The sequence below is a fragment of the Camelus bactrianus genome, chromosome 32 (assembly GCF_048773025.1).
Source record: "Camelus bactrianus isolate YW-2024 breed Bactrian camel chromosome 32, ASM4877302v1, whole genome shotgun sequence".
Taxonomy (NCBI): Eukaryota; Metazoa; Chordata; class Mammalia; order Artiodactyla; family Camelidae; genus Camelus; species Camelus bactrianus.
This window is the reverse complement of record NC_133570.1, coordinates 13,078,869-13,104,954: the sequence shown is the minus strand read 5'-3', so window position 1 is coordinate 13,104,954 and position 26,086 is coordinate 13,078,869. Positions and strand designations below refer to the sequence as shown.

Genomic DNA, 26,086 nt, shown 5'->3' with positions numbered 1-26,086 from the left:
ATTTAGGAGTTTCTCTTCCGTAAGCAACGTATACTCCTCTTGAGGACCTCCGCACGTCAGAATGTGAAGTGCCTCAGCTCCAGAGCTTGTCTCGCCTGAGTGCAACTCTCCTCTCTCATTCAGCAAGGATTCCCGGGGTGTCCTCTGTGTACCAGGAACCACCCTTGATGCTATGGGGACTGTGGGGAACAGACAGGGGGAGATTCCCTGTCCTTATGGCATCTGCATTCTAGTTGAGGGAGACAGTAGGTAAGCACACGATAAACAAACATCCAAGTAGGCAGATGTGTCCTGAAGGGCACTGAGCAGTCTGGATATTACCCTGCCTTCATTTTAAGATGGTTTGGACCAAGTGTCCATGTCTAAGCCAACTCAGCAGAGCCGATGGGATTTTTCTCTGGGGAGTTTGAAGTAGGGATTTAAGAGATGCTAAAATCTGCACAGTTCTGAAGTCCAGTGTCCAAGGTTCTTCTATGGGCTTCTCTCCTTGGCGTGCAGATGACCACCCTCTCGCTGTCTCTTCAAGTGGTCATCTCTCCACACGCATGCATCTCTGGTGTCCTCTTCTCTTCCTATAAGGACACTGTCAGGTTAGGTCAGGGACCCACCTTAATAGCCTTAACTTAATTACCTCTTTAAAGATCATATTCCCCAGTGCTGTGACATTCTGAGAAACTGGGGGCTAGGGCTTCACATCTGAATGTTTTAGGGAGACATGATTCGGTCCGTAACACCTGGCCAGCTTTTCTGTGCTGCGTCCTGTGAGAACCCTTATTTCCTTACTCGAAGTCTTTACATTTTTAATTAAGCACATTGGGTTGTTCTCTCTTCCTCTCAGTTGCAAAACCCATGCCTATTTCTTCCTCTGCCTGTGTTGTATTTATCATTCATTTATTCTGCTACAAACATGATCTGTCATATACTTTGGGATACACCCAGGGACACAAAGATGAACAAGACTTGACTGATGTCTTCAAGGAGTTGGCGTTGCAAGCTTCTGTCAGTTGCAGGCTGAGAATTTCCAGTAATAATTAACTTTAGTGGCTTTGGCATGTACGGCCTGTGACCATATCATTTGCTAACTTGGTAAGTTTCTTTCCAGAGAGGGTGTTGCTCTTGACTTAGGAACAGATAACATGGCACTGGGTAGGTTGATGGCTTGCTCATTGAACAAGAATCGCATACACATAGAGTTTGAAAAGATGCAATTTCACAATGAGAGATTTCAGTTTGCTCTGTCCTACTGCTCATATTAAATTGATAAGCTTTGCTCCACCTAACCTTTACCCTAACATGCATTGTCACCTCTATATTAGGAGGCTAGTCTAGCTGTAGAATTACAGATCTCAAATGGGCAAATCAGACACATGATGAAATATTCAACTTCCCCGGCCATAAAATGGAAACAGCATAACAACCTATCATGTTTCCCCCCAAGCAAAGTAGCGATTTTTTGTTTCTTTGTTTTTAACGAATTAAAATGTCCGGCTTGGGGCTGGGTTTGGGAAAATGGACCACAGGATAAGCTGTGAGGGAAGGAGAACATTGCTCAACCTTTACTTACTGAAAGAATCAAGCATTTGCCAGAGCTTCAAAGCAGCAGATTTACTGTGAGGAATTTTCTTAGGGGTAGAACACAGAAATACAGCTACAGAGATCTTCAGTGCCATGATATCTGCAATAATAATAATGGGAAAAACCAAATGTCTAATTCAATCGTAATTATTGAGTAAATTGTGCTATCTCTAGAAAGTGGAATGTTCAACCATTACCAACTGATGCTATAAAAAAAAAACCACTCTAATGACATGGAAGACGTTAATGATGCATTTTTGAGTTAGGAAATGAGGCTATAATGCACTCTAGAGAGTATGGTCCCATTTTGGAAAAATAAATAAATAAATGCATAGGAAAACCACAAAGAATGGACACCAGAGTAGGAATAGTGGTTATCTTCAGGTGGTAGGTGTGGAATCAGTTTTCATTTTGTTCTTTTTTATTTCAATGAGATAATGGACAATGCTTGACATGGAAACATCACTAAATAGATGATTTCTCTTGGTATTATTCACGCCATCAGTCGAGTGGAATAAATATTAGACTCTCAGGTTTGTTGTTAGACATAAGCAAGATCATAAAGCAGCTGGTACACAGTTGGCTTTCAATAGACAATGTTTTTGTTTTTGTTTTCGTTTTTCTGAGAAAGGGGGTTCTATCCCACAGGAGTTGAGAACGAGGATTCCTCAGGCGGATGAACTTTGATTCACACCCGGCTCTTCGGCCTCTTGTAAGCTGATCAAGAATGTAGGCAAATTAATTATGGCTTCTGAGCCTCAGTTTCTTCCTTGGAAAGTGGAGACATGAATATCTAAATCCTAGGGTTACTGTGAGCATGGAAGTTTATGTGCCTAAGTCGTGCAGCACACGGGGAGTTTAGTCTATGTTTTCTACCCTTTCGTGTGAAAAGAAGATGTATTTCATTTGTAAAACCAAAAAGAAAATACATGGACCTTCAAGCAGGCAAGCTTCTCCCTTCATCTCGCTGCGACTCAGCGCTGTGAAGATGCATTTGGCATCTGTTGAGCTAGTTTCGGTCAAAGGAAAAGGGTGTCGAATGAGCTTGCGAGAGCCAAAAGTTGATAGTGGGAGAGAGAAAGGAAAGAAGCTATTGTGAACTGAAAAGAATTTAGCTCAAAAAAAACATTTTTTTTTTTTTTCACAAAAGCAAGGTTTCCTTCAGCCTAGAGCAGGGAAAGGTGTTGGAAGCATGCGTCTCACTGAGTTGACTAGGATCATCTGCTTTTGATACTGCATAAGTCTCCTGTGATCTCAGAATCAAGGCCAGCTCAGTTAGCAAGCTGCCTTCATTGATCAGTAAAGAAGTTATTTGCAAGCAAAATGCACCAATAGATAAAAATGTATTGTTAAAACGGGCATCATATATCATGGGTACACATACAGTGTCATTTCTGTGTTCCTATTTAATTGATTTCTTTACTGTTCAGCTTTATTGATATAATTGACACGCAACATTGTGTAAGTTTCAAGTATACAATGTGACCATTTGATATACACGTATATTGCAAAATGATTACCACAACAAGGTTACTTACCACATCCATTATCTCACTGAAACTTTTTTTATGAGACTTTTTAAGATCTAGTCTCTTATCAGCTTTCAAGTGTATAAGGTAGTATTGTTAAGTATAATCATTATGTTGTACATTAGATTCCGCAGAACTTAACTCATTTAATAATTGGAAGGTCACATCCTTTGACCACTTTTATCCAGTCCCTTCCCTGCCCCCTGCCCCTGGCAAACACCAATCTACTCTCTTTTTCTAACAGTCAGGATTTTTTAGATTCCAGATAAAAATGCTATCATATAGTATCTGTCTCTGTCTGATTTATTTCATGTAGCATAATGCCCTCAAGTTTCATCCATGTTGTCACAAGTGCCATTTTTATGGCTGAATACTATTTCATTATATGTAATTATATTAATCATGATGAATATTATAAGTAATAATTTATATATAATAATCATATGTAATATTCTAGTATGTATCAAGAATATATACATGTATATTATATAATGTGATATAGCTGCTATTTGAAGTAATTTTTATGTTTTAATTTTATTCTCTTTGTCCATGTATCCATGGACAGACACTTAGGTTGTTTCTAAGTCTTGGCCATTGTAAATCATGCTGTAGCTTTTACACTATCCCGAAGGCCTGGGAGGTGGTAAAGGCAGAGACCCAAGGCAGCTGAGTTTGACCCAGACAAGCCCCGGAAAGCTGCCAGTGGAGGACAGATTTCCCAAAACGAGGACATTTATTATTTAAACATTGATTGTTCTGTTTAAGTCATACAGATGGAAAAGGCTTTCCATTTGTAAAAGTCATTTTTTAATGGCAGATGAAATTCTGCCCACATTTTGCTGGACCGTGAGTTCCTGTGAATGCCAAGGAGATGTGTGTCCAGCCTGCCAGAGCAGGATTGGTAAGAAGCAGCTCAGGACAGTGCTGAACCCCAGTTTCTCATCTGGCAAGTGGATATAACAAGCTTCTTTAGTTCCTTGTTTCAGTCTGTGTCCTGCCAGGAAAATATAAGCCATTCTAACATGGAGAGAATTTAATATAGAGAATGAATTACCCAGGTGACGGAAGAGTGTGGAAGCCAAACAGTCAATGGCAAAGCAACAGATCAGCAGCAGAAGTGAGATGCTCACATCCTCGGGCTGGAGGAACTAATGAAAGCGTCAGGGCTGGCTGGCAGGAATTCGGTCCATGGCCAGGGCTGCTCTGCAGGAATTGGAACCAAGAAGAGACACTTGCTCAGGGTACGTCACTGGGCAGCTCACATTCAAGGGAAGGAGACACAGATTCCATCTCTTGACATGTGGCGTGGCGTGCACATATGAGGAAGAGAGGAATTGATGGTGCCCTTTTGGGAGATGCTACCACAATATGCATTAAGGATTATTATGTTGTCTTGACGAATTGCTTTTTTCTGACCCTTGTATCGTCATAGTATGCTTCCATCTATCTCTTAAGTACACCCCTTGTCTTGACTGCCGCCTCATCTGACATGAATACAGCCTACCTAGCATGATGTAATATATCTACATGCATGATATATATTTTTTCCTTCTTTTTACTTTTAACCTACCTGTGTCTTTACATGGATGGTGCATCTCTTGTAACACAGTCCTTCGTAACACAGTGTCTCTTGCTTTTTTATCCAGTCCAATGCTCTCCGTCTCATCATCAGAGTATTCCATTTACCTTCAATGTAAATATTCATACGGCTGGGTTTGTCTACCACCTCGGTTCCTTTTTTTTTTTTTTTTTTTTTCCTATTTATCCTAGCTGTCTTTTTTTTTTTTCCCCTTCCCCCTCTTTCCTACATTCTTTTGTACTAACTGAATATTTTTAGCATAGCATTTTGATTTCCTCTATTGGATTTTTAGCACTTGCATTGAGGATTAAAATATGCTTCCTTAACTTACCACAATGTAATCTGTAACATAAAAGTAATATTTTACTTACCACCACATAGCCTGAATTCATTTTTAAGTGCTGCCACTCATGTAATAAGAATCTTACAATGCCCTTGAATTTTTCCCTCCTGTCCTTTGTGTTAGTAATAGTATTTTTTTAACTTTTATACATTTTACAAACTCCACTACATATTACTCTACATGTTACCCCACAACGTATTCATGTGTTTCACTGTAGATCAGTTGTCTATTAAAGAAATTAAGAAGTATATATATATGGTTTTTTTTTTTTAAGTCATTTGTATCTGCCCATGTATTTACCACTTCTGACACGCTTCATCCTTTTGTGTTGATCTGATTTTCTGTCTAAAGAACTTCCTTTAACGTTTCTCATAGACAGGATTGCTGGTGACAAATTCTTTCAGTTTGTTTATCTTTGTTTTGTCTTTACTTAGTCTTCATTTTTGAAGGATGTTTTCAATTAATATAGCATTTTTAAGTTAACCCTTTTTTCTACTCTAAAGATGTCAACCCATTGCCTCTGGTTTCCATTGTCTGTCTGTTTTCAGTGAGAAGTAAGCAGTAATTCTTACATTATTCTTAGCACATCCTATTTCTTTTTCTTCTGGTTGTTTGTAATTTTTTTCTTTATGTTTTGTGTTCAGCCGTCTGACTATTAGGTAACCAGGTCTGTTTTTCTTTGTTCATCTTTCCTTGGGTTTGTTGAGATCCTTAGATCAGTGGGTTGGTATTTTCAGTCAAATCTGGGGTATTTTCAGTCGTTAATTCTTCATGTATTGTTTCTACTCCAGCTTCTTTGTCCTCTTCTCCTAGGATGCCAATCACATATATGTTAGCCTGTTTGATATTATCTTTAGGTCACCAAGGCTCTATTAACTATTTTCAGTGCCTTTTGTTTTTTTTTAATGTGCTTCAATTTAGATGGTTTGTACTGAACTGTCTTCATGTTTAGTAATCTTTTTTTCTGGAGTGTTCAGTTTGATGTTAAAACCCACTCAGTGAATTTTCCTTAAGTTCAGACACTGTATTTTTCAGTTCTTGTATTTCATTTTGCTTTAAAAAAAATTTCCATGCCTCTGTTGAGATTCCCTATTCCTTCACTCACTATTTTTATCTTTTCTTTATTTTCTTAAACATATTTAAAATAAATACTGGAAGGTCCCAGGTACTCATTTTAACATTTACGTCACCTCTGAGTGTGTCCCTGTCGTCCGTCTCCTTTTGGTTCTGGGTGATATTACCCTGTGTATAGCTACTAACTTTTAAAAATTGCATTTTGGAAGCAGTGGAGGCTGTATTGTTGGAAAATATGAATTATTTGATCTTCTTTAAAAGAGAATTGAGTTTTGTTTCGGCAGGTAGTTAATTTACTGTCTGCCTAGGTGAACCTTAGTGGCTTGCTCAGGCTTTGTCATGGTAGATAAAGAGGGGCTTTTTCTGTAGGGCTGGAATCATTTCATCCACAAGGCACAAGCTTTCTGAGTGTATCACATGAAAGCTTGGGTCACACCATGCACTCTCTTCCTGGCCAGAACGCCAGTGTCTCCGAGACCCGTGTAACCTCTGGAATCATTGTTCAACTCACAGCACCCCCTCCCCACTGCTGCTGGTAACTTTGCTAAGTTTCAGAGTCTTGCCTCGTCCATAACAAACAAGTGTTTGGCCAAGACGTAAGGGGACCTCCACATAGATTTCTTCTGTTTCGCATCAGTGCGATTTCTTGTTTCCACTGTCCTGTCCCACAAACTCCAGCTGCCTCAGTAAACCCAAATTCCAATCTGTTTGCTCTACCCAGCAAGACCCTGGCTGTCTCTCTGGTCTCCACCTCTCTCTCCTGTGAGTGGGCAGCTGATGAGCGACGCCACCCCAGGAGCTGGAAGTGCTAACCTCCACTCAGAGATCACAGCTCCTCCCTGTCTGCTTTCCTGTGTCTGCAAACAGTTGCTTCATGTGTTTCTTTATGAGGGAGGGTGAGCCTGGTCTCAGGTAGTCCACCGTGGCTGGAATCAAAAGTCTCCCAGGGTTTCGAGAATGAAATAATAGAATGCTGATGGAGTCTCAGGGTACAGCAAATGATTAATATATTATTTTAATATTTTATTACACACTTAACTGTCTCACTAGACTATAGATTCTTCAAGTTAAAGACTGCGCCTTAATCCTTTTTACATCCCCAGTGCCTAGCACAAAGCCTGGTACAGTGCCTGTCAGCAAATGTGTTTTGAACTCAGCCTGACCTGAGAAATGAGTGGATGAAGCATCTCTTTAGATGTAAAGACAGAGTTCAGGGAGCATGATGATCAGTCAGTTCTTGGTTCTCAGTTTGAAACCATTGTGGTGTTAAATCCAAACCACGGATGGAAGTGCCCCAGGAATCTTTTACTTACTTATTTCCCCCATTTAAGGGTACGCAGTAATCTGTAGGCTCCTCCTCGGTGTCAAGACCTTTGCCAAGGGTGGAGTGGAGAGATGAAATCCAGTGTAAATTGTGACCCCCCCAGCCATCTCAATACCTGTGTCAGACATGATGCAAATATGTACCTAATACTCTAATGAAAAGCCAACTTTGACAAGTCTCTTGAGTGGTCAGAAGACTTCAAGAATTCCCTAAATGGGCAATAATTCATGTATTTAGACGCGTGAAAGGATGGGTGAGGGGTGAACGGTGAGTCTGGATAAGTTGTGATTGGATCAGATTACGTTCGGTCTTGATTTTCACACTAATTCTAAAACTCTTAAGTTTGAACTTTTTTTTTTTTTTTTGGAGCTGTCAGGTGGGGGAGCTGTCAAAAATTTTTGTGCAGCAAAGTGATCGACTTTGACGTACTCATATGTACTTAATTATTTTTGCCTGAAGGCACTGCCCCCCCCCCCCAAAAAAGGGGGAGTATGAGAAGCTGGAAAAAGAGAACCTAGGAAAGTTCAGGTGGCATAAATGTCTACTAAAGAATCTGCTTGCATCTGACACAGGCATCCGTATCTCTGACCCCCTGTTGGGGTGATCCAGGCTTACACTCACCTCTTTCCTGGGTGCCTATCTCAAAACAGGGTCATAAAATTCAGTTTTGGTTTGGTGCTTGGAGTCCTCAGGAGCCATTGCCTGCTTTCTCAGTGGTCCTACATAGATCCTTTATATGGTCATATTTGCCCTCACAACGCACAAATTCAAGATGAAGTCCCCCGTGGTCTTAATCCTGAATGATTTTCCTTGAACGCCGAGCCTTAATTTGCTGTTCAGCTCTAAGGCTCCCAACCTGCTCCTTGCTTTCTTGTCTTGACCTTCCTAGAAAGAGTTCCTGGGTCCCCTTCCTCACTCCGATTCAGCCTCCCTCCTTCTCATTTAATCCCCCAATGGAACTCTTCCTTTGGGTGTAACTTTGACCCGTGTATTCTAATCACAGCACAAACTCCCAGACTTCTCTCTACCCTCTCCCCACTTTGTCCCGTCTTTAATCCAGCTGGTTTCCTTCCGTGAGGCAAGAGAGTACTTTGGTTAAAATCATGGGTTTCAGAGTTAGGCCTGGATTCAAATCTTGGCCCCGAGATTTTTGTAGATGAATGATCCTGTTCAATATACTCCAGTTCTCTTAGCCTCATTCTGCATCTGAAAGGCAGGGGAAAAAAATCTAGACATGATCTCTATGTTCGTTCATCTACTGTCCTAATGAATGTCTCGTTACTGAGCTTTTCTCATTTAAGTTTCTTAAGCCCTCACTCTCTCCCCTTAGGTCTTTGTCTCCAGTTGGTAGAAGTTAAAATGAACCACAAAAACAACAGAATCCTTTTCCAGGATTGCTCAATAAAATCCGATTATGCCCAAGGCCCCAGGCACTGTCACTGAGGCTGTGGCAGACATGAAACATATCTTCTTCCAGAGGATGATGATTTACAGGAATTCTCTGGGATCTTTCTGACTTCTTTCATGAAATGATTTCCTCCATCCACTGTCCTCTACAGGAGCTGCCAACATTTCCTAAACCACCTCCTGTAAATTATCTATATGGTAGAGAGTCAGCATTCATCGGGGATCTATTTTGTGCCAGACATGGGACTAAACCCCCTTACGCAGATTATCTCTTTTTTGATTTTTCAGTGCTATAAGTTTTCCTTAGCCCCATTTAATGGGTGAGAGAACTGAAATTCAGGAAGTATAGGCTATTCGCCCAGAGTCAACTGCTGGTAGGTAGGTGGAGCCAGATTCAGACTCAGTTCTGTTTATTTCAACCAGCTTCTCCTGCCTCTTTGCACACACCTTCAACTCCCACTTTCTTTGCATTGTATTAGGGATGAGTCTATCACACTGTAACATTTTTATGTTGCAAAGCTGTGACTTTTCCTAGCCTCTCCCCCTTGTCACCCCCTACATTCTTCCTCTTATAGAACATTCAACACATGCAGCCTTTGAAAGGAGAAACAGACCTGAAAGCTCCAGGGGAAGGAAAATGCTAAGGCTTCTTCTTCACCCTTAAGTAGCATTAGAAGCAATTACGCTTGTGCAAATGCAGAAAAGCGTGTTGCTTCTTCTGATCACCCCACACTCTGAGGCTAGAAACTAGACGGACGGCTGTTAACACTTTCAGATCACAGAGTTCTAGGCAGCAAAGAGACCCCAGGGTTATCCCCACCACCACCACCACCACCTCTGTTATCCACGTAACGGGATGACACCTCTCTTTTCGAAGTCAAACCCATGTTTGCTTACTCAAATAAATTAATGTTTTTAATCTCAAAATATGTTTTCACGGGAAGAGGATTACCTGGCAATTCTGGTACAGCTCTACATGAGTCATCGATTGGAAAAAAGACACACTAATAAAACAGGACCTTAAATCTTTGCAATTAGCAACAGCTTTTATTCCTTTTCCTGTCTTTTTCTTTCATAGTGGCATCTATTGACCTAAACCCAGTACTGTTTTCACAAGCACATACAAGTGTGTATCGCTGAAAGGGGAATCTGAGAGAATGATGAAAAAGGAGGCAAAGCGAGATGTATTTTAAAATGTATGAAGATGTAAATAATACGATGTGCAAAGTGCAAAGAGGTAAAACTTGCAAAGATGTGGGCCGTGAAGTCTGAAGGGGAGGGCAAAACATTCTGCCCAGCTGACTCCTTAGAAAGGCCTGCTCCCAAGTTATCTGTTGCTGTATAAAAACCACTCCCAAATTCAGGGGCTTAAAAGGACAATTTACTTTTTCTGACAGCTCTGTAGTCTGGGCTGTGCTCAGCTGTCCAGCTCTTCTGCTCCGTGGGGGAATGTCTGAGATAAATGTGAAAACTTGCATGACCTGTGCTTTGGCTGGAATGGCTGCAATGGCTGGGGTCTCCTTGGCCATCGTGATGTCTCCCCACTTTCTCTTGGGTTCCTTGGGCTTTCTCGCAGCATGATGATCTTGGGGTCGTAGGACCTCTTAGCTGGTGCTGGCTTCTTTTGAGAAGCTGCCTGGACTCAGAAGTCCCAGGACTCCCATTTTCTCCATCTTCTGTCAGTCAGGCCAAGTCAAAAGTCCAACCCAGGTTTACGTGGGGGAAAGCAGACTCCACCTTTGGATGAGATGTCCAACTCATAGAGATGGGGAGGATTCATGGCGACCATTGTTGGAGACTTTGTACCGCAGAGGTAGCAGGCTGCCCGATAACAACTCTTCCAAATGTAAGTTCGGGTTAATGGAATAGTCTACTGCAATGAAAATGAAGACACTGCAGCTATATGCAAAAGCATTGACAAGTCTTCCAAACCTCACCATGATACAAAAGACACGTAACATATGATTCATTTTTTGACATTTAAAAGCAAGCAAAGTAAACTACATTGTTGACTAATGCAAGTATAGGTGGCAAAATTATGAAGAAAAGCAAGAGAAAAATGCCATAAAAATCAGACTCTTGGTTAGTTCTCGATAGGATGCAGGTGTTTATAATCAAGAAGTGACATTGGAGGCTTCTGGGTGTTGGCATTATTTTTTTTCGCCATATGTATCTCTGATTTCACTGTTAAACTGATCATGTGTGCATATTTTGTGTTTGTATGTTACACTTCTAAAAGTATGTTACACTGTTTTAAAACAGTTGAATTTTGGCTAACTATAAATTTGCCATACGTGCACTCGATGTGTGCAGTTCAAAATTCTGACTAGCATAGAGTGTGATGAAACAGAAAAGGAAGAATGGGCCTGCCTCCCAGGTTCACTCATGGGAATGATAGCTGGTGACCTTTGAATTGCTGGTACGTCCCCGGCTCTCACTGGCTGCTTTGATACAGAACTGTACCTAAGCCAGAGAAAACCCTGAGAAGTAGGTGGTGTGTCCGTTTTTCAGAGAAAGATCCAATGGTTGGTTAAGTGCGGCCCCAGAGGTCATGGAACAGTTGAACCCAGTCTGTCTGACTCTGAACTTCCTCCATAAAGAAGCCCTTGGCACAGGGGTTCTGAACATCAACACGTTCCACCCATCTCCCATGCCCCAGCCGGTCAAACCCAGAACAGGCAGCACCCAGGTCACCACCGGCACAAAAGCACAATTGTTCAGGCCTTGTTCTCACCGGGGAAGCGGTCCATCGCAACCACCAGGGGATTTGGCGAGGTGTCCGGCCCTGATGGAAGGCTCACCTCTTGGCTGCTGGCTGTTGACAGGCTGAGTGGCTGCCTCGGCCACGCCAGGTTGTAATAAAGCTGCCCGGCACCCCAGATCTGCCGCCGAAGGGAGTCCAAGGGCAGTGGAGTCTGCCTCCAGATTCCAGGAATCACACAGTGTTTATTCTGAGGCCAGCCTCCCAGCACCCACTCTGCTGGACCCGGCGGCTGCTGCCTGGAAGGGCCAAGTTTGGAGAGAATCCAGGTTAAATAACAGTGTCATAAGGAGCACGTCTCTGTTTTGGGTTTCACAGATTATGCCACTCCAAAGGGACGAGAGCAGAGTTTTAGGGCCTTTATTAGGGCCTGCGAAACCATGACCAAATTAAATCTTTTGGAGAAAAATCTCTTGTTGAAGAAACGGGGGATTTGTCGGCAGTGTTTCTTTTGAGAAATTATTTAGCTCTGTGATAGCACTTCTTGTTCTGGGTACTAGAAAAACAGACTGAATACTGTGTTGCCTTTAATAACCTCACGGAGGTGGGGAGCAGAGGGGGATGTCCTCGTTAACGACAATGCTCACATTGTCAGAGCTCTTTTAAATCCATTATTGTCTTCCAGCCGCTTTGCTAGGTGAGTGGGTCAGATATCGTTAGATTAATTCTAAAGATGAAACTAAGCATTAAAGGGGCTTTTTTCTAGAATTCATGTTTAGAGAGTAAATTATTTTCTCTTCTCTTCACGTTGAAAATTGAGGAAGAAATTTCTGGGAAAGGATGAGTGGTGAAATGAATCTATATACCACTGATATGAATATGCAGGTGAAGAAGGAAAAGGAGGAGAGTGGGGAAGAGAGGAAGAGAGAGAGGAGAGGGAAAGGGAGGAGGAGGAGGGGGAGGAAGAGGAGGAGAAATAATGGTATTTCTTAAGTACCTGCTATCCATAATTATTGTGGGAGGCTCTTTCTTACCTACTCTTCCGTTGGAAGAAAGGACGGCCATACCTTCACTAGTTGAGCATATCTTGGACACCTAGACCAGGTTGGGTCAATCCAATTTCTCTGTCCCGGGAATCTGGAATAGGGGACTCTGAGATACTGGCTTGGCTTTGCTGAGACTAGGATGGCCACGTTTGGGGAGAGCATTAAAGAATAACTCCCTACAACGAGGGGAAAGAAAGCAAGGAGACACTTGAGGAAAGGAAGCGTGGTGACTGGAGATTTCCTGAGCATCCAGAAGAGAGAGGATTGTGAGGCCCGCTTTTATTACTTACTTGGAGCAAGTTGAGGGCTTCCAATAAGTCCTCCTTGACCTCAGTTAGTTTCAGTGGGTTTCTACTTCTTGTAAGCAAGCGAGCAAGGTATCGTCTGTGAGCTTTCACCACCTTACTCAAGTTCAACTCTTTGATAGAAAAAGTATCTGAAGCACAGAGTGGGTAAACCCCCTGCTCCATCACATCGTTAGTCCTGCAAAGCTGAGACAAGAGGCAAGGTCCCCCGTGGCCTGACCTCTTTGTCCCACCAAAGGTGGTGGCCGAGGAAATCCATGGCAGTTTGTGCTCACGTCATTATTTTGACACTCAGTTCAGGACTCCTTTGGTTGCCCCCTTCCCCCTCCCCCCAAAAATTCTATTCAAGATCACGTGGATTTCTTCTTTTAAGGAATATTTTCTCATATAAACTAAGAAGGCTCTTCATGCGATAGAATGAGCTCTAGCCATTGACTGCATTCAGAGGCTGAAGCCGTGTTGTCTGAAAAAAGTCCTTCTCCCTCCCTCAGCTCTGCTTTCTGTTAGCTGGCTTCACTCTGAAGCAGACCTTGACTCCGTGATGACGACGGCTACGTAGAAGCTCCAGTTTTTATATCTTCCTAGTTTATCAATTCAGGCTGGACAGAGAAAGTCACTTTTCCCATGATTCCAGCAAACCTCCCAGGGATGACTCCCATTGATCTGTTGTGAGTCACATATCCACTCCTGAGCCAATCACTAGCCAGGAGGAAGAAATGCTCTGAGTGGCCAGAACTAGGTCACATGCCTTCTCTGGAATACAATGGCCAGAGTCAGCCCACGGTTGCCATGTGGCCTGAAAATAGGAGACGGGTGATGGTTCAGAGGGAATGCTGGGTGTTGTTATGCAGAGAAAGGGGAGTGGAGAGTGGGTGGATAAAAATGCAGAGGTGGGTTACCCACCCATTCAGTTAGTCCTGTCTTGGATCCTATCACTGTACAACTTTTTCTCGAATTCTCTTCTGGGTCAATGGGCTTGGCCGGGGTGGGGGAATTTTAGGAATTAGGCAATTGTAGATGTTTTGAAATAGATTAGCTCATAGTCCTCATTTTACAGCTAAGAAGTTAAGTGACTTGCCCCAGGCACGCGTCTGTTGGGAGAGAGGCAGACGCGATACCCAGGCTGGGACACCAGGCTGGCCTTGCACCCTGGCGTCTCCCTTCCCAGGGCTGCTTTGGCTAATCCAGCAACCAGGCATCTGGCAGGTTCAAGACTTCTCACCATTTCCCAACAAGACTTCTGGCATTGCCTTGACCAAAGGGGATATTCCAGACACTATAACGAGATGATATCAGAAATCTAAATGCAAAACAGGCATTCCCACGTCCCCATTAGCCAGTGTGAGCATATGTTACAAATTGTTCTTTTCATATTTCTTTGTTACCAACTAGTTCTCGAAAAACAATAAAAATAAAACCCGTGGGTAAATAAGGAAAGGGACAGACGTAGTACTAATGCAGTTGCTCTTTGGGATGGAAAAAGGAGTCACCCAAATGTGTTATCGGGTGAGATCTTGAACTTTTTTCTAAAGACCTGCAGAAAAATTCAACTGTTATTTGCTTTTGGTTGGATCTTAGATGATTAGAAGATCTGGGGACATAAACCATGCATGTTAAGTAACCATTGAGCAGGAGCTGGGCAGTGGATCCTCCTTTTTCTTTTTTTGACAAGAAATAGCTGATGTATTTCGCACAGTTTCTACCTCTCTCTCTCCCCCCTCGTCATCATTAAAGTCGAGTCTTAGTCATGAGTCATTGCACTTGGACTCTCCAAGTCCAGGGAAATTCATCAGTGGTGAGGTCCCTGTACAAAGAGGTAAAATTAAACATTGTTTCAAGTTGTTGCGTGTTTTGTGAAGAAATGATAGAGGGCACATTTCACTATGAAATATAAGGAAGAATGGGATTTTTTTTTCTGAGTTGAGTAAGCAGACATGTAGCACTTTTTACTCATGACATTTGAGGAAGTTGGCGACCCAATGATCAAGTCTAATGTGCTCATGGTCGAGGTGAGGAAACCGAGGCTCAGGGGGAAAATGAGACTTGTCCAGGATCACACAATGAGCTAGTGGTGGACACAAATGAGAACCCAGGGTTCTGAACTCTGGATTCCATGTGTTTCATTATTTGACACTAATTCCTCATCCATATCATATCGATTTCTCTCTCATGTCAAAATTAATGCCACCTTTTGTATCAAATGTTATGTAACCTCCCTTTACTATGCTGAAGTGAAAATGATAGATTGTAAATCCCACATATATAATTTATAGGTAGGTAACCTGCCTACACACACATATGTAACTGCAGCATAAATGAGAAATAGGACAAGGAGGAGGCATGACAGATCGTCCTGTGTCGGCCCTACGTGTCCAGTTGCTGGGAATGGAGCAGCTGATGTGGGTGTGCAGTGTGTGGGCAACTCAAATCCTGTTAATGGCATTGACATGAATGACACATTTTTCCATCTAGCCGTGAACACAGCCAAGTCCGATTTTCCCTTGGATGGCATGGCGGGTGGCATGTTTGGAAAATTCAGGGTATGTCAAAACTGAGGAAAACGACTTCTGTTTATATATATATAAAATCAGGGTTAGGTTCTGGGCTCCAATAATTATTGACATATTTCTCACCTACAGAAATGTCTAGTGGTGCATTGAAAAGTCCTGTGAGATACAGGGCAATCTTTCATAGGGTCCTGTTTATTACCGGACATCTCACACCCTGACCCTTGCTCATTAAATGTCATTAGTGCACCTCACAATCACTGAGACAGTTAAGGAATGTCCCCACAAATTTCTGACACTCCCCTTAGTGGGTGATGCTACTGTCATTGAAAACCACTGTTCTGGACCTTTCTCAGGTTCATTCTGGACTATTTGGTTGAGTCTGTACAGCTGGAGAGATACCCCAAAGGGCCGTGGGATATTCTGAACCCCTGGAAGCTATGCCTAATAACCCCAGTTCCTGGGGATTTGCCCAGTCTGTTTAAACAAGGAGCGTCCTGCAGGGATTTACTTGGGAGCGGATTCCAAGGAAATTCCGAGAAGACCTGGGAATAATATTGCAAATGCCCACATATATACCCTCAAGCAAAAGCCAGCCCCCCCCCCCCCGAGTGAAAACAAGTAAGAGTGGGGGTAAGGGGCCAGCTCTCAAGGCCTTCAGCATGGAGAGAAAAGAGGACCAGGGCCCAAGAAATGGGTGGAATAGAGCAGACCAGACCCTGTCTTGTGCAACAAGAGTGGGAGAAAGCTGGGCCGGAGGCCATTGTTATGCAAATGAGATGCACACACACAAAAAACGCTGAGCACTCCCTCGAACAGTGGCTTAAGAGAGTCCTCAGAGACTTTTTTAACCACATGTGCAAGAAATTAAAATTAGGCTTAAGCTCGTCTGAAGAGCCCCTTTGACATCACCATGTGGTGGGAGCAAAGCTGCTTTTTGGATTTAGCGAACATCTTAAACTATTTTTCAAATGATTTAGGTTCAGCAAGACCCAAAACTTTTTTTTTTTTTTCCCTCCTCTCTCCAAGTACCTTTTCCCCTTCAGTTTAAACCCTAGGGTATTTTGAAGAAAATTCAAGCCACATGGTTCTGATTCATTTACACTTAACTCATCAACATGTTGTTTTGCAAGAGTCATTGGATGTCCAGAAAGGCTTTTTGAAATATATATTAATTAAATGTATACACACACACACACACACACACACACACAAAACAGTTTCTTCTCCTAAAGAATAAGGAAGCTACATTTTGCTAAGCATTAACTATCTCTAAACACCAAAGAAACTAAGTCAGATGAATCTCTTCACCTAATCAACCTGGCAAAAGGAAATTTTGCTTTCCAGCTAAAGGCTTCCAGCCAAACGCTTGTGTGCCAGAATAGCCCCGTCTCAGAGGGAGGGAGAGGGAGGACCACAACTGTAGGACCAGGACAAAAAGATGCAGGAAGACTCTTTGAGGATGGGGGTGTCCAGAAGCCAGCAGAATGTGGATGACGTCAGCTTGGCAAATAGTTGCTAACACAGGATTTAGAACTGTGCTTCTGTGGAAATTTATCTTTTCATGCTAGTAGGTTGCTTTGAAATTGAGAGAGAGAGAAAGAGAAAGAGAGAGCGAATAGGTAGATAAGAGAGAGAGAAATACAGATATTCATACATGTATTTGCATATTTATGCATATATATGAATGTGTGGTATATGTGAAATATATATATGTATATACATATATAAACATATATATTTAGTAATGTGTGAATTATTTAGTCTTTCAGAGTTGCCTTTCTCTACATCAGGTTCAGTAGATCTGGGGCCTTTGAGAAACCATTTCTCCCTCTTGTACCCACAGCAGACATTACTAATTGATGTCTGAGCTCTTTCCTGGTGAGCTTGGACTAAGTCTCAAACCTCTTAAAGATAATTCTCCAGGAAGCCTCCACTAAAGAGTCAGAGTTGATGAAAAGATGGGACCGCTTGTTGTTCACCCAACAAACTTGAGATGTAGGAGGAATTACTTCAGTTTTAGGATGAGAAGACTGAGGCTCAGATAGGTTAACTCACTTACTCAAGGTCATGTAGCTGGGAAGTGGCAGACGCAGGATTTGAACCCAGGCCTGAAAGACCTGTTAATATTCACTCTTTCCAAACTTTCTTATTATCATCATCATCATTGTCATCATCCAGCAAAAACAAATCCTTCTTCAAAAAATAAACAAACCAACCTTATGGGGAGCATCCATATAGAAAGTAGATAACAATTAGTATTTTTTACAGGTTCAATTTATGACATTCAAATGTTAATATATACCAAACAAAATCGGACACTGGGAAAATGTGGCTATTGTGATGAACGTAAACTGTGAAATCAGATATTAGCTATGACATTGTACAACTTCATTCAGCTTGTTCTTAGTTGTCACAATGTCAGGACACTATGGATTAAGAGACATTTAGTAACTGCAAATGGTAACATTGAAAAAAAAAGGGTACTTTAAAATCTCAGGATATTCTTCAGTCAGTCTGATCCATATGAGTGAAAGGACAAGAAGAAATCCATGTTTTAGAGTTGCAGCCCTAAAATGTTTGGTAACTATTTCTTGTTGTATGTGTAAGTTAGCTAAGAAGTAACGAAATTTACTTTCAGTGCAATAAACACCCATAATGAAATGTTATCCCAACATAATATGGTCTACATTCAGTTTTTATTGCCACTCAGTGTCCTAAGGCAAATCCTAGTCACAAAGATATCTCTATGCACAAAATAAAAACAAAACAAAACAGCAGAAACTCCAAAAAAAACAAATCAAACACACAGAACACAAATGAATTAATACTACCACTTATCCACGAGGATGCATTTGATTCAAGTAGCAGAAAACCTGACCAATAGCAGCACAAGCAATTAAGATATATAATGATCTTACACGTTATTTTTAAAGGCAGAAAGAAGAAATATAACATGATTTGTGTCCTTAAAAAAAAAAATCACCCTATTTGCTTCCTGCATTGTGAGTTTACGTGTGTCTTGCATACATGAAACCTTCCTCCAAAGTGTGGATGGACTTGATTTGACAAAAGGACGACCAGGTTGTTAAGATGGAGAGACAGAGAGGCAAGAAGACGTTATCAAAACCTCCAAGGTGCCCCATGATCTGGCATTTCCAACTTCAATCTCCCTTCCCTTGCCCCTCCTCCCACCTGAATCAGAGCTTCGCTCTGTGGACCTCCACCAACAGAGAGAGTTCAGCGTCACCAGCCGAGCTACAAGCCTTTGCCTGGGCTGTTCTGACTGCTGACTGTCCCCTGACCGATGCTGAAATTCGACCCATCCTTCTGCCTGTTAAGATCCGGCTCAGATGCCTGACCCCCATGGAGCTTTCCCCAATCCTCCACACCAGAATGTGTCACTCTTCGAGTCTTCCCTTAGTAACACTCTCGTAGCCGCTCCTGTTACTCTCGGTAATCATTGCCTTCAGTGATTTGAGGGTTTGCATCAAATCCTGTGCTGAGAACTTTAGAATCATCATCTCATTTAATACCCACAGCAATCCACTGAAATCCTCTCCTCCTCCTCCATCTTCCCTTCTCCTCCTCTTTCTTCCAACGTCATCCACATCAGCATCACATTTTCACCCCATCTCCTCCTCCTTTTTCTTCTTCACCATCATCATTATTCTCACTTTGTAAGCAAGGAAACAGACGTCTTGAGAGGTATAACAACTTATTTAAGCTCCTGCATCAAACTAAGTGAATGATCCAGGCTTCTGGGAACTCCCTCTGTCAACTTCTCTGCCAAGCACTCTGCTCCAAGCACCTCTGCCCTCAGCCCTTTAGCCATGCCTCACAGCCACTGGTACGCCAGCCACCTCCCCTGCCAGCCCTGGAGATATTTATGGGCAGTAATTTCATATTTTTCATCTCTAAGTCTCAGTGTTGGGCTCTGTGCCTGGCACACTGTAGATCTTGGTAAATATTAGCACTTACTTTTTTTTAAAAAACCCATTTTTGAAGAGGAAAAACATTCCTCTGGCTAAAAAAAAAAAAACAAAAAATCACAAGGTAAAAGGGGGCATAGAGTGAAAAGTCTTTCCTTCCTGGCCCCCAGCCACGCAGTTCCCCCCTTCTCTGAGCCATTTGGTTATACTGACTTCTTATCTTTCCTTCTAGCAATATCGTACGCACGTAGGAGGAAATATGTAAATATGTCTCTTTCCTCCTATTTAAATATACGTGGGTGTGCACCAGAAGTACTGATCTGTGCTTTCAGTGTTAGCTGTCTGTTATTATCATTGGTATTATTATTAGCTATTAGTCAACCTGTTGACAAGATTATCTTAAAAAATACCCGTTATCTTTCCTTCTACACCCAGCGTCGTTATTTATTGAGTCTGATTCAAGTTGGGAGGAAAAGAAGGATCCCTTTCTTCCAGTATCCCTGTACAGTCAGCATTCTCCCTCTCATTACATAGGAGGCCCCGTGGGACAGCCCTGGGCTCTGGTTCCCAGTCCCTTCTGTCCTCTGCCCAGCCAGGAACCCCTCCTGTTGGACAGATCTGGCCTAAACCCCAGAGGGCGGGGCTGAAGGCTCCGCCGACCTCCACATTCTGCACATGGTCGGCAGCACTAACTCATGACCTCTGTGCATTTCAGCGGGTAGGTCTGGGCGGCGCACAGGGGACTCAGGGATTTGAAACTACACAGAGGCTCTCGATCAAAGCCCAATGGCTTCCGGGTCGCCATGTGGAATTCTAACAGTCTCTTTCTTTCTCCTTGCAAGTTCTCTCTGGTTTTCCTGTCGATTGGCAATCTCACTTCTGCTTTCTGGTCCGATTGTGAGAAAGCTGAGAGGTCTCTGGACACGTCAGTAGCTTTCTCTCCTTTCCATCAGATGGTTCCATCCACACCCTTGAGTTGAGGGGAGAGGCACGTAAGGTGCCATCCTTTTCTGTGTCTGGTAGAACCTTCCTTTCTCTTGTTCCCATGGTGGCTTCCCCAAACCCTGTGAATTTAGTGGGGCTAAGAGAAAGGGAGGGGCGGAGGCAGCTGACATCCACAGGTCCCCAACCACAGGCTGCTGTCTCGGCAAAGGAGAGCGGCTTCCCTGGGCGTGCCTTCGGACTGCGCTTCCCTCCCTTCTCCAGACGTCTTCTCTGTTCCTCCTCCAGTTTTTATACCTCACGCCCCTGTCCTGCCACCCAAGATGCCTGGCATGGTACTTGCAGCCTCTGACTCAGAGTTCATTTTTTACACGTCTTCTGCCTCCTGAGTCTAGCTGGTTGCCCACACTAAAAACTGATTTTACCATCAGCCGCCTACTCGAGGTTACGTTTTCCGGTGCAATTTCCTGGAAATAATCCCTCTCTCCCCCAAGCAATCCTCACAACTGGAGTTTACACCTCTTCTTTTCCCACCCCGTCCCCCTGGGTCCCTCTCCACCTAATTCCCCATTTCCCCTCCCCACGATGACCCTACTCTTCCAGCGAGGATTTGCAATCTGTAATTGTTGGGGAGAGCCGATGTCAAAGCTAGCAGCTTCTGTTGAGTAGATTTTAAGGGCCCAGACATTTTTATATGAATTCAGATTGCTGGAACACCCAGCCGCGAAGGGTTTTATGTACTGTTGGCATCGACTTCTTTGCCAGCTAAGCTTCAAGAAGTTTATAGGTTTGGTAGAGTTACACGGCAAGTCTTGGAAAGCTTTCTTGCAGTTATGTAATCATTGGAAGAAAAAAGGATGGTGTAAGGGGTGTGTTGTGTGTGTGTGTGTGTTTCCTGTTGTCTTGCTTTTCTTCTTTAAGAAGAAAAAATCCTAATACAAAGGAATGTGTGAAAGGCACAAATGTGAAAGCTCCAGGGCCTTTGGATGACGACTAAGGAGTGAAAGGCCAAAATGTGTTCAGTGCAATTGTCTCCATTCAAGTGCTAACAAGATGGAACAAGTCTTCAGGCTCCCTGGGGATGCTGGCAGAAAAGTCTGCTGGATCATTTCTTCCCCTGAACTTCATAACATGCATCCCAGTTGGCATTAATGAATTAATTCTGTCGTAATTTGTCCAATAGCTGCCTTTCTTGCAAAAACACAAGCTGCATGAGGCTAAGATGCTTTCCCTCATGTTTAATCTCTGTACAGACAGACTTCAGTGATACTGTGGGTTCAGTGCCAAAACACTGCAATAAAGTGAGTCACACGAATTTTTTGGTTTCCCGGTGCATATAAAAGTTATGTTTACATTATGCTTAGTCTGTTAAGGGTGCAATAGAATTGTGTCTGAAAAAACAATGTTCATACCTTAATTAAAAGGGCTTTATTGCTTAAAAAAAAAAAAAGCATGCTAACCATCATCTGAGCCTTCAGCAAGTTGTAATCATTTTGCAATAGTAACATCAAAAATCACTGATCAGAGATCCCCGTAACAAATACAGTAAGAATGAAGAAACTCAAAATATTGCATGAATTGCCAAAATGTGACACAGAGATGCAAGGTGAGCAAATGTTGGAACAGTGGTGCCGATGGACTTGCTCGATGCAGGATTGCCACAAACCTTCCATTTGTTAAAAAAAAAACCAAAAAAACTCAGTATCTGCAAAGCACAATAAAATAAGATACACCTGTATGCCAGTCCAGTGGAGCATCTGACATGCCGTTGCCATTGGAGCCTAACGAGTGTGTGTTTAATGAGTGAGCACATCTGGGTTCATAATTGCATCCCCAGCGTCTAGCATGCTTTGCACACAGGAAGAGCCAGATAGATATTTGTGAGGTAGACGAGGGACTGAGGGCTCACTTCAGGCCAACTTGGTTTGTCTTTTGAGGGTTTTGGGACGGTGTCCTGCACATGGTGAATGCCACGTGATGGAAATTCTGAAGTCTGTTATCTTCCAATGAGCTGTCCTAATAATTGTAAAGCTCACGTGTGCACAGTGATGTATAACTTCAAAGATTTTTTCACTATTGCAGAACCGCATTTTATTTAATTCTCACAGTGATACTCCAGAGCAGGCTCTACTCTTGTCTCTTTTGTATGGGTCAGAGAACTGTGGTCCAGAAAGTTAAAGGGAACTATGAAAAGTCATAGGGTTGCATAGTGCGCTGGAACGAAGCGTCAGGCTGGACATTCCAACCTTTAGGCACTGAATTTTCCCTGTTGTAGTCGTTTGGAGAGCCTGGGCTCCGCGGCTGTGCCAGGTTAATGTAAAGATCGCTGAGGCAGAGCAGAACGCAAGCTTATTTCTCGCTCGCTTAAGTGACCAGTTCGTCCCAGTTCTCCCCAGAGCTGTCAGTTTTCTGGACTGAAAATCTTGAGACTCAGAACTCCTTGAGTCCCAAGTAAACCAGGATGTTGTTCATCCTGCTCATTCAGTGATGCTGAAGACTGGGTAGTTTGCTGCCATTATGTAGGTGTGCCTTCTGGAGCACGTGGCTTCTGAGATCATAACAGGAGGAGAAAGGACTAGAGAGCCACATGGAATAGTTTTATGGGCTGGGTGTGCAAAGAGCGTATATGACCTGCTCACTTTCCATTGGCTAAAATGCAGTCACCTGTCTCCAATCTAGCTGCAAGGGAAGCTGGGAAATGCAGTTTTCCCATGTGCGTAGGAAATGTGTTTGCACCCCCACCATACTCTGTTATCTCTCACATTTGATGTTTCCTAGAAAGTCCAGTATGATCTCTTTGTTATCTGGGGAAGCATGAACTGTACTTTTTAAAATTTTTTTTAAATTTTAAAATATTTATTTTATTGAAGTACAGTCAGTTTACAATGTTGTGTTAATTTCTGGTTTACAGCACCATGCTTCAGTCATACATGAATATACATATATTCATTTTCATATTCTTTTTCACCATAAGCTACTACAAGATATCGAATATAGTTCCCTGTGCGATACAGTATAAACCTGTTTATCTATTTCTTATATAGTGGCCAGTATCTGCAAATCTCGAGCTCCCAGTTTATTCCTTCCCACCTCCTTCCCCACCCTGGTAACCATAAGTTTGTTTTCTTTGTCTGTGAGTCTGTTTCTCTTTTGTAAATAAGTTCGTTTGTCCCCTTCCTTCCTTCCTTCCTTCCTTCCTTCCTTCCTTCCTTCCTTCCTTCCTTTCTTTCTTTCAAGATTCCACATATGAGTGATACCATGGTGTTCTTCTTTCTCTTTCTGGCTTACTTCACTTAGAATTCAGTCTGTACACCTGAAACTAACACAACACAGGAAATCAACCATGCTTCAATTTAAAAAAGAAAAGAAATCCATCCTCTGGACCCACACTCGAGAGGGTTCTGCTCTGATCCTCCTCCCACCCCATCTCTTGCCATGGGTGAGGAGTGTGTGGAGTGAGAAGATATACTTCTCTGGGACCCATGATGTCCCCTTGCGAACCACACCCCCCGATACCTGGGACTTTGGAATTTCCTACTCGCACGGCCCTGAATCTGCCTCTCGGGCCTGTGTTGGCATCTTCCTGAGGAAGTGCTTCCCGTGTGTGCATCCCTGGACCTGAGAGGTGTCGGGGGCCCCTGTGTAGATGGAGGGGTCTTGGTGGAGCCTGGATGTGCTGGCTGGCATCACGTCCACATGCATCTGTATGTGGCCTTTGATGTCATGGGATGGAGCCGGGGTGGGAAGAGAAAGTGAGCAGCTATTGGCCATGGGCTGAGTAATGCCAGCCCATCCAGGCACAGAACTCCAGGGTCTGGGGATTCAACATTGGGTTGACCTCTTAGGTCATAATGAAAGTATACGTGCCAGACCAGAGGATAGGAAACACAGGACTTCACAGCTGGTTAGCTTGATGTAAAACTTTTCAAATGGTCTGTAAGCCTCCATTTTCTCTCTTGCCCCAAAGTCTGACAAGTGAGGGTTACACGTGAGCTTCTGTGGTTCCGTACTCACGTGCTGTGTAACTTTGGATAAGGTGCTTAACCTTTCTGTGCCTCAGTTGTGTTAGCTCTAAAATGGACCAAACAAATAATACCAACCTCATAGGGTCGTTGTGGGGGATGAAATGAGCTAACACAGACAAAGTGCTTAAAATGGTGCTGGGTACATGGGAAACACTATTTAACACGTTAATTGTTATCGTTACAAGTGTCATTATCATTGTTTTTTGTTAAATATTCATTGTTCTCAGTCTCCGCCGACCTAAACAATAATTCAGTGAGCAGCTTTTTAATTGAATATCTGTGCACGTCCATAATTATTTCTTTAGGGCAAAAAAGAAAAAAAACACCTCGTATTTGCAAGACAGGAAATTTTAGGGTCAAAGAGGGTGCACATTTTAAAGTCTTTTGATATGTTAACGAGCCGCTCCTGGAATTAAATTGGTTGAACATATTATTCATTAGTTATAATTCCCTGACCATTGAGGGTTTGGACCCTAAATTATCTAGGTTGTTAGTGACATTTTGAATTTGGACGCTAAGTGGGAGAAGGTAAGTCCATGAATGAAAAGCTGGATTAACCTGAACAACAACTAATGAATAGAAGTCTGCCAGCCCAGGAAATCGAAAAGCATATAATGAAGGCAGAGGCGAAGCCCAGAAGTTCTTTAGTTGACTGTTGACCGTGGTCAGTATAGAGAACATTCTTTTGATCGTTTCCGGTTCTTGGAAAAGGCAAGGTTTTATCCCACCCTCCCCGACCCCCTTTCCAGCTTCCCTCATCTGCCTTCCCACACAAGGGTTTTCATCCCGGGCGTGGAGGAATTCTGCCTTCACTCTGCTCATCTCTCCCCTGAGAAATCAGTCTGCTTCTGTGACTTACTGTCAGCCCCTGGCAGCTGGAGGTTCAGAGAGGTGGCCGCGGCAGGTGGAGCTTTGGGGCAGGTGTTATTTCCTTTTGGAAATGAGCTCGGGGAAGGTGACAGAAGCCAATGGAGTTGAGTTTGGGGTTTAGTTACTCCAGAAACCCCAGGAGGACAATATATCTCATGCATTTTCATCTGACTTTTGGAATGGCTCATTTCCACCTGTACCAAGCGTGGGAAATAGGGAACACATGCAAAGAGCTATGCTGTCTGCCCAGGTCTGAACCGTGTCCTTCTCCACCCTGCTCTGTGCCCGGGAAACTAACCTGCATGGGCTGCCTCAGTGGGCCCCTTGCCCTGTGGCTTCCATTTGGGCTGAGCTCATGAGAGGCACCAGCTGGAAGGGTGGAGGGAGGGAGGAGAGAGAGGTTGGAGTGTTTCATCCTGTGGCTCCCTCATTTCCAGGTGGCAGCTTTGCAGAGGCTGCTTTGGGTTAAGAAAAGCCACATTTCTTCTCGTGGCTCTCCTGCAGCTTCAGCCCCCACCCAGTTCTGATAACCTTGGAGGCAGAAGAGGAATAGATAGATACCATCTTCCCGATTTTTCCAGAAGGTTCTGCACCCTTGCTGGTTCCATTCTCTTAACTTTGCCCACAGGGTTATGAATTAAACACTCCCCTTTGGCGTACACTGGGTCCGGCCAGGGCTCTGTTTGAGGCAGAAACTGTGGCTGTGGCCAAATTCCAGAAGGGGCCCAGCTTGCTGCTTTTCACAGCATAGTCGAGAAGCAATAGAATGTGCTGGTCAACAGATCGGGCTCTGGAGTCCAAGCGGTTGAGCTCTTGGTTCTGTTATATCCTAGCTGTGTGACCTTGTGCCCGTGGCTGCACCTCTCTGCTCTTCAGTTTCCTCTTCTCTGAAATGGGGACGGTAATAGTACATACCTCCTTGGGTTG

The 26,086-nt window shown here is 43.2% G+C and overlaps 2 long non-coding RNA genes across 6 annotated transcripts in view; one reads left to right on the top strand and one right to left on the bottom strand.

Moving 5' to 3' along the window:
- LOC123619309 (uncharacterized) overlaps positions 1-26,086 on the top strand; it is a 578,093-nt gene that overhangs the window by 414,455 nt on the left and 137,552 nt on the right. The window lies entirely within an intron of this gene.
- On the bottom strand, positions 9,852-13,619 carry LOC141575774 (uncharacterized). The gene is made up of 3 exons (XR_012503583.1): positions 12,869-13,619; positions 11,566-11,831; positions 9,852-10,704 (listed from the first exon to the last, which is right to left on the bottom strand). It is a non-coding gene; the product is annotated as an uncharacterized LOC141575774 (long non-coding RNA).